An 8,739-nucleotide genomic window follows, 5' to 3' on the forward strand; every position below is an offset into this window, starting at 1 on the left:
AGGCTACTGATTATGGGGGTGTTTGATATATATTGTAGCCTATTTGCAGGCTAGGATATCCAATTTAACAGATGTATTTCCAGAGAACATTGGAATTACATAAATTACCAACATGTATTGACATTATTGTAAAAATAATGTTTAAAAAAGCAAAACAAGAAGAACATTTTCCATAGGGGCCCCCCGGTGGGCCCCCCAGGTGGGCTGGGCCCTGAGAATGAGTCGGGGTTTTCCCCCCCTGTTCCACGCCGCTGCGTGCATGCATGTGTGTTAGTGTGAAAGTGAGGTGAAAACCCAACTGGGAAACTCCAACTCCCATTGTCATTGTGACACAGCACACAAGTGTTCACTGCACACTGCACATAACGAAATTGCATTTATGCCTCATCCGTGCAAGGGGGCAGCCCGCCATGGCACCCCAAGAGACTCAGGGTACTTCAGTCATGGAGGAGGATGGGGGAGAGCACTGGTTAATTACTCCCCCACTAACCTGGCGGGTTAACCTTTGGGATACAAGTCTGACGCCTTAACCACTTACCCATGACTGCCCTAGTATGTGAAAAGACAGAAAAGTAGTTAGTAGGTTTTGTATATTATAAAAAGAACCGGCTGCTACACCTAGCCACAAATGTAACTTGTCAGCATTGATAAGCTAACCGTACTGAGACCACGTCCACATACCTGTACTGAGATTATCCCTTTATAATGGCAAAATCAATACATGTTGAACTCTGTATGTCCCCGATTAGATAAAATAGTTCAAGTTGATGGATTTGCAAGTTGATGGAATTGCATCTTGTGCATTTTTAATGTTTTAAGCAAATAGGAATACTTGACATAGACAGTGGTCATTAATATTCATAAAATAGAACAAGTCTGTGAATGGGCAGCACATTTTTAAGAGAACTAACAGCCTAAGAATGTTACACACACTTGATCTTGAAACAATTCTTACCATAACCCCAGTTCATCACCTACAGTGGCTCCGGACATATTCCAGTTTGTGACCTGCAGTTAACTCTTCCGATGTCTCCTCACCCCTCGTAAACACAGGTCAAACCCAGGTCAAATCCAGGTCTTTTATCGCTCTGGGCGAGGTGCGGGTGAGATCATAATGAGGCTGGAGATGTAGTATGAGAGATTATGAGTTTATGGCGTTTTTAGACTAGGTCACTGTCGGCTATACGCAGGGCCACAGCGAAAGGTGTGTGCTGCTGTTGCCAACAGGCCAGTACTGTGACCTCAAGAATTTCTGGAATCTTCTTTTATATGACGATATCTGTAAAAAAAGAAATGATAGAGAAATCAAGTTATGTTCCTACCTATAAACTCGAGGGATTACATAATGTTTTTTACTGGTGACACTCTGGTTGAACCCTCTGGCTGTCCCGCACCTGCCATATCCTGCCGTAGTCTACAGTACCTGCCATTTCCTCCTGAATGTGTAATCTGTTGATATATATTCCATTGGAGATAAAGAGAGGAAGGGCGTTGTGCTTGAACACCCATGGGCCCAAATAGATACAGAGATACAGATCAATTATGGTCAGGATAAAAGGAAATGAGAAATAATCTCCCCTGAAATCAAATTTACTGTAAGACATCTAGCTTCAAAAAGCTGTACAAAAACTAGGCTACTGTTTGCCACGTTGAAAAATATGGGTCATATGCAGTATTGAATGGAGATAATTACTTCAGCAAAACTAATTTCATTGAAAAGACTGAACAGGAAATCTGGAACAGGATGATTTGTTTCAAGTAGACGTTTTATGGAGCACGACAGGGGGAATTATGCAAGCTTTGTATAACACAAAGTGTTCTGCAGGAAAACAAAAAAACATGTTACCACACACAGATTTATTTTTAACTTTATTATTAAGCCAGATGGACCTTTGGAGCCTCCTGAAAAGCTACATCTGTTGTGTAACGCACACAAGAGGACATCTTTTGGACTAAACAACTGCGTTGTTTCACTGCCGTGATATGTATCACTGTCCTTAACAAGCATCTGATTCCTCGTAAACAATGTGGCGTCTCCCATTTTAAATCGAATTAGTGTAACGGGGGTGGGTAATGGGCTCGGCCTGTCAGCGTTATATGAAAGGCTGATGCAAGAGGATATACTCTAGTCTACCGTAGTCGAGTCAGTCTTTTCAGTAAGTGATGGCAATTTTAGATTTCTCCGAAAAATCAATGAATAATATTCCTTCTGTTTTCCCATTAAGACATTGCTACTTTTTTTCAAGCCCGGTAGTTCCTTGGGGCACTTTTTCAAACTTGCATTACAAAGTTGAGAGAATTCATGGGTCTTCTGGTGCTTGGGAACCACAGATTCAAAGAACAGACAAATTAGATTCAAACCACTTTGTTTATGCAATCATTCGCATTTACGTAAGGCCTGCCTGACAACAAGTTTTTGAACAAGGGGAGTCAAATCATCACCCGTTATTCCACAGCCTCAACCTCAACTAGTAGAGAGCCATACAGCGGCATTCAGTGTAATCTATTCTGAGAAAAGGACAGTTCTAAGTAAGAAGCATCATCTGATTGTCACATGATGCAGCATTGGTTGCAGCCCCCGTTCGCTGACGGACGACACAAACGAATCACGAAAACAGAGGTGCTGCTGTTGCCCCACGGCCTTGCGAAACCGACCAATCACAGGGCACGATGAAAAAACATCAGGTTGATGATGTAACATGGGGATAACTGCCCGGGGGAAACTAAAAAACAAATTATATCTGATCTGCGGCAATCTGAGGCTATATCTCCCGGAACTGGCGTGTTGTTTGTGGTGCGCTCTGCGATTCTGACCTCATGATTGGCCAAGGGGCATCTCAGTGTCTGGATCTGGATTTTTTTAACCCCTGACCTTGTCGCGTTAAGTACAACCCTAACAATACCACTGACATTCAAGTCAGCCGTAGTGATGACAAACAGCTCTTTTACAAGATCATTTGGCGGTCTGCACTCTAATTTCACCATATCAAGTACATTTCAGGCTTTACAGTACATGGCACCAGTAAAATCCATTTACCCAAATAAAACAATCTGGGTCAATAGGGAAGTTCATCAAGAGTTTGATTAGGCATAGTCTTTAACCATCTCTGACCTACAAAACAAATGACAGAATATCGTGAAATCAGGAGACGAGCAGCTCCGCAGATTGATTGGCTGGGAGATGGTAAACAAGTTAAATGTTGACCAGTGGAGGCAGGGGAAGAGCCGAATAAGACTCCCTCTGTTTAGGCCTCGACAGGCGTTATAGAAAACAACTTAACGCAATCAGCGACCACTGGCGAGGCCTAGGACAACAGACTGAATTGCTTTTACCAAGAGGTGCACAATAGACTCATACACAAACACACACGCACACTTGCATACACACGTAAACATACTCACACACGTGCTTGCACGCAAAAACACATTCACACACACATGCTCACACTCAAACACATTCTCTCTCTCTCTCTTTCTCTATTTCTTGCTTACACACGCACACACACGCACATGCGTGTAAGCAGCACAAAAGCACATGCTCACATCCTTCTGAAGCTGGGACTGGAGGGTGGAATGGTGGTGCTGAAGGCATCTGGGTCGGTGTGTGGGGAGGGGGGATGGATGGGGTGATCCCTGAGGTGGTGCAGAGGGAAGAAAGGAGGGAAGGATGAAGGGAGGGAGGAAGGGAGGGAGGGAGGGAGGGAGGGACGGACACCCGGAGGGGCTTCTCTACTCTACAGTCCTGTGGTCTCTACACAGCCTGGTGACCATGCTGCACAAACCTACACTCCACCGTGGACTCCTTTGGATGGGGTTTGTTTTAGGTTACTGTTTCATTTGTGTTGTGTTGTGTTGTGTTGTGTTGTGTTGTGTGTTGAAGGGGGGTGTTCTTTCCCCCGACTTCCACTTTCCCTTGCCTTGCATGCCTGCGTGCGAGAGAGTCGTGCTCTGGCGACGCACAATGGCCGTTTTTGTGCGTGCGTGCCGACGGCAAAAAAAAGCCACATGAATGTGTGTCCACAGGGCCAGCGGTTCGTACTCACACAAGGCCCCGGACAAAAGGCGCTCTATGGAACCCTCGACGCTGAGAAATAGACGCCAATCCAAAACATTTGCGAATGAGGGCCATTGTCATCGTGCGCCAAGACATCAGGAAGCCATGACGGACCGTGTACAGTATCTTATTTGCGAGAAAAACAAATGCGACGCTCTATGGGGGCCATTGATAGCGAGCATCTATTGATGATGGTTAAAATTGAGATGGTTTGTCATACGAATACGGTTATGTGGTGAGGAATCCGCCGGGGGAAAGTCCCGGAAGATTTTTACATGGCAAGGAGACACAGAGCTGTGGTCTCTTTGTGGCTCTCCAAGTGCAAGAGTAAGAGACGTGCAAAACAAAGCCATTTCTTTCCTGATATCTTGAAAGCTATACCACTATAATAGCCACATGAAATTAGACATGAGGAGAGCATTCTTTGGGCTTGACAGGATTGAACAGGATTTAAAACTTCACCCCACCAGTTTTTACGGCCCAATATAATAGTTGTGCAAGAGAGTGCAAAGAAATCCAGCGTGAGCAATGAGAGTGTGTGTGACTTCCGTCATTATAAGGTCACGCCAGTGCCGCGGTTACATCAACGGTGCCAGGTGTTTAAGGCAAACTTGGCTCTTGGCATTTGCTGCAAATGTCAGCCTCTCCGTTGCGCCAACAGCGCCATGACGAAATGGCTGCCTCGCCAACCATGCTTGCTTTTCCCTCCAACTGTTTTTTTTTTTCTTCAAAAACCCGAAGCCAAAAGAGTGAGTGAATGCATGCATAGCAAACTGCACCTGTCTGAGAAGAAGAAGGAAAAAAAACACAACCACATACAGCATGTCCATATGAAATGTAAGGGCCGTGTTTGTTGCACGGCTGTCTTGACTGCCTCCCCTTCATGCAGGGCCTCAAAATAAAAAGGAACAATCTGGTGCAGCACGTTTGACTTCTGTTTGTGCTTATTTACTATTTGTTGAACAGTGCCTTAAGACTAACACCTCAAGGCGTACTGTACGTCTTAATGCATTACCAAATAAGCTCCAACAGAAGGCACCCTTACTGCAAGAAGTTTTTCCGTTTTTATTTTGATGCCTTGCCCTGCTCTGGTTGCACTAGAGCGTCAACCCCAGAAGTGCAGAGTACGCTTTCCTTTGTTCTCCTCATGCAAGGCCTGTCAGTTTGCCTGGCTTACACCAGTACGATAGTCCGGAGGCTACTTATGGAATTTCTCATAGTAAAGGTGTGGTTTATAATTGACCATGGCTGTTGATTGGGTGCTGCTGCGAATGTGTCATTTGGCATAAGGGTGGTTGACGTTTAAGGCAGTAACACACTTAAAGGAGGAACATATTCCAATTCCTGAAAAAAAAATGGGTGGAAAAATTGGGAAAAAAATAGAAAAAAATGGGGATGTCAGTGGTCCGTGGAATTTCGCCTAATTTTTGTCATTTTTGGGAAAATGTGTCCTGAGGTGTGACGTCATTGGTGTGACATTTCTGTAATATACAATAAAATGATTAATATTCTGCACAAATATACCCCCAATGCTCTTTCTGCTATTGTTCCGTTAACCCCCCCACAAACACTACTACCCACCCGCACCCCAATCCCCACCCACACATGCCTATGTATCATACAGGCAGACAAATGTGATTTCACTGCATGGTTTCACTGTATTACTTGTAATAATTGTGTGAATGTGACAAATAAATCTCCTGGTGTCCTTATATCCTTGCATGATGCATGCAAAATAAGTAAGGATAGAGTAACACAATGCCAAAGCATGTCACACCACAGGACATACAGTAAAGGCACACCACAGGAAATTCACTGCATTGTGGCCATTTTAATCCTTTTGTATTCGTGACTGACCTCCGAGCTCATGCTAACTAGATAATGATATTGTGTTTACGGTAACCTTAAAATGTGTTTTCACACATGTTTTTTTTTCCTTCCATAAGAGCAGTCACACCACGGGACACAATAAATTAATCTAAGCATTGTGTGACAGAAACATTGCAATATGTAGACATATTAAGAGGTTAATAGTCACCTTAAACTTCCACACCACTCTCCAATAACTGAGCCATTGGTTAGGAGCCTGTCTTTAAGAGCCTTGCAGCTGCCCATCCACAAACCTGACTTACATGTCATCCCACAGGACGCAATTTGTGTTACACATTGAAATTGTAGTTACTATTATTGTATTGAGTTTTTTTCAAATTCATATTTTTTAATATAAGGTTAATATTTATGCAATCATGCCAAATGCTTTATAAATGATTCAAAATGCTGTTGGTTTATATTATAGCTGTTTATATTCCAGGTTGTATTAATGTTACAGACACACCACAGGACATTTGACATATAAACCTTTCCATAAATCTGAACAAAAATCTTTCTTCTCATCTTAGACTAATATGAAACATGATGTATGACATCTTCTTTCATTTACATTTGTTTTCAAGAGGAAAAATATCAATGTTGTAGGTTTTTAACTAATGTTACGTAAAAACAGGGCGTCATGTCAATCACGCATAAACAGTACGTAGCTCATAGTCAATCGTGTCAGTTGTACTTATCCAAACAAATGGTGGTCATCGCCTTTCCACCCATTCCCACTCTCTGATTGGAAACCCAGATCTGGTACCGTGGCTGAGGGACAGAATCCATGCTGTCTTTGAGATCGGAACGATTGTGCAAAGCAGCATGGGATGTCCCAAGCTACCTGTCAGTGCCGCTACACAGGGGAGTTAAACAGTAAGGCAGACCAAGCCTGCTTGCTATACACAGCCGCAGCTGAGATCCATTTTGCATGTTGTCAGGTGGCGGTGTGACTCTACCTGAGGCAACCAGTGAGAACGGAGAAAGCTGAATCCTAACTGAATGAACACTCAGCCACAGAAAAACTAAAATATCGGCACAGCAGTGTTTTTTGTGCGCCTCCTTCCAGGCAGCGATGCCTTGAAGGCCCTAACTAATGTTTGACCCTCAACTACTAAACCCTGACCCTGACCCTAAACTGTACCCTAAACCCTACGTAACCCTTAACTCTAATCCTAAACTTAACCCTAACCCTTGTTTAGGTGGTGTGCCTGCCTGGCAGGCACACTGTCTTAAAGGCACCACTGAGGGCAAAATGCATTAAAGACAAAAAATTCGATAGTGTCTGTACTGCACTCAGTGGTATAAGATGTGAGCCCCTCACAACACCAGAACTACTGACTCGCATATTATATCTATATCTGTATCCATACATAAACCTACTGTATAAACTTTAGAGATGTGCTATTTTTGTTTGCTGATGATTAAATACTAGCAGTGTGTGATTAGCAGTGTGTATGAATACCAGTAGGGTGTTGGCCCACTTAAACCTGATCTTTAATGGGAATACAAGATTCTGAGTATGTTTACTTTGCTAAGTGCTTGTAGCACCTCCTACAAATCTTGTTGTCCCAGTTTTTCAGTGGCAGCGTTTCTTTATTCCATGAAATCATCTCAGCATTGGCTCTCTTTCTCTCAGTTGTTCCCTCAAATTTAGCGAGAAAAAAAAGAGAGAAAGAAATGTGCATACCTAGCCTCAATAATGACTTTCTGTGTCCAAACACAACGTCTGATGAAGACAGCAATAGAAGTGAGCGGACTTGTCAACGCAATTTTGTGGGAAAAAATGCAACATTGTGAAGACATTTATGAGAAAGCTGGGGTTTCTTTTAGAGAGAGAGAGAGAGCAGTTTCCCAGAAGGCGTGCTGTGGGTTGGCGGCACTTGGTGAAAAGCAGCTGGGGCTGCTTCCTATTTTTTCTCAGAGCTGCTTGTGGTGTATGTTCAACGACCCTTTAACCTCACAAAGAACAGTATAGTCAGACAAGCCAACAAGGAGGGCAAATGGGTCAGTTGTCCCGGGCCCAGGGAGAGAGGGGCCCCCCAAAATTGAGTCCTCATTATGTTGTATGTATTTGGTGGGGAGGCCCTTTCAGATGACCTTGTCCAGGGGGCCTGGCCAAAGCTGTCCACTGCCCTGAGTATAGTATAGACAAAAAGACCCTTATTTCTTCAGATGTTTTGTGTCTTGGAAAATGTGAATCTGAAATGAGTGTGCTCAAATACAGTAAGTCACAAACACAAGTCAATGTGTGTATTTCTGTTTCAGTATGAAAGAGCATTTCAATATTTTCCTCCCACTATTTTCTCTAACTGAATTTCTGTCAACAGACAGCTGTCTACTGAATGAATAACAGTGTAGTCATAAAGTTTGAATGTCTGCATGGTGCTTCCTTCAATTTGTCCCCGCTGTGAACTGGGATGATGATGAAGCTGCTCTTCAGGTTTTGCAACAACTAATTTCAGAAAACGTGTCAGGCTGTGAACTAAGTCATCACCTTGTTGGTGTTGCCTCTCACCATGCCAAATGTGTTTAATGGTGACTCCCTGGTGTCAGAATAAATGCAATTGCCTTTGCCGCCTGAAAGGTGCGATACTTAAATACAGGGCCACTGACAGCTTTGGTCGGGCCCAGGACTCAGTCATCTAAAAGGTTCCCTCGACCAAAGCATACAATGTAATGAGGACCCAGTTCTGCGCCCCTCTCTCCCTGGGCCCGGGACAACTGACCACCGTTGTCTCCTCCTGTCGGCTTCTCTGCTTAAATAGACACAAATTACACAAGGCTCAAATCATCATACATCTGGCCTGAGACAG

At 43.6% G+C, this 8,739-nt stretch overlaps 1 long non-coding RNA gene across 6 annotated transcripts in view; it reads right to left on the reverse strand.

The window, feature by feature from the left end:
* Positions 1-780: 780 nt before the first annotated feature.
* LOC134457164 (uncharacterized) overlaps positions 781-8,739 on the reverse strand; it is a 31,319-nt gene continuing 23,360 nt past the window's right edge. For all 6 annotated transcript variants that reach the window (XR_010036411.1, XR_010036407.1, XR_010036408.1 and 3 more), the window contains one exon: positions 781-1,279. This is a non-coding gene — a long non-coding RNA (uncharacterized LOC134457164). The remainder of the gene's footprint in view (positions 1,280-8,739) is intronic.

This window comes from Engraulis encrasicolus, chromosome 10 (assembly GCF_034702125.1).
Source record: "Engraulis encrasicolus isolate BLACKSEA-1 chromosome 10, IST_EnEncr_1.0, whole genome shotgun sequence".
Lineage (NCBI taxonomy): Eukaryota > Metazoa > Chordata > Actinopteri > Clupeiformes > Engraulidae > Engraulis > Engraulis encrasicolus.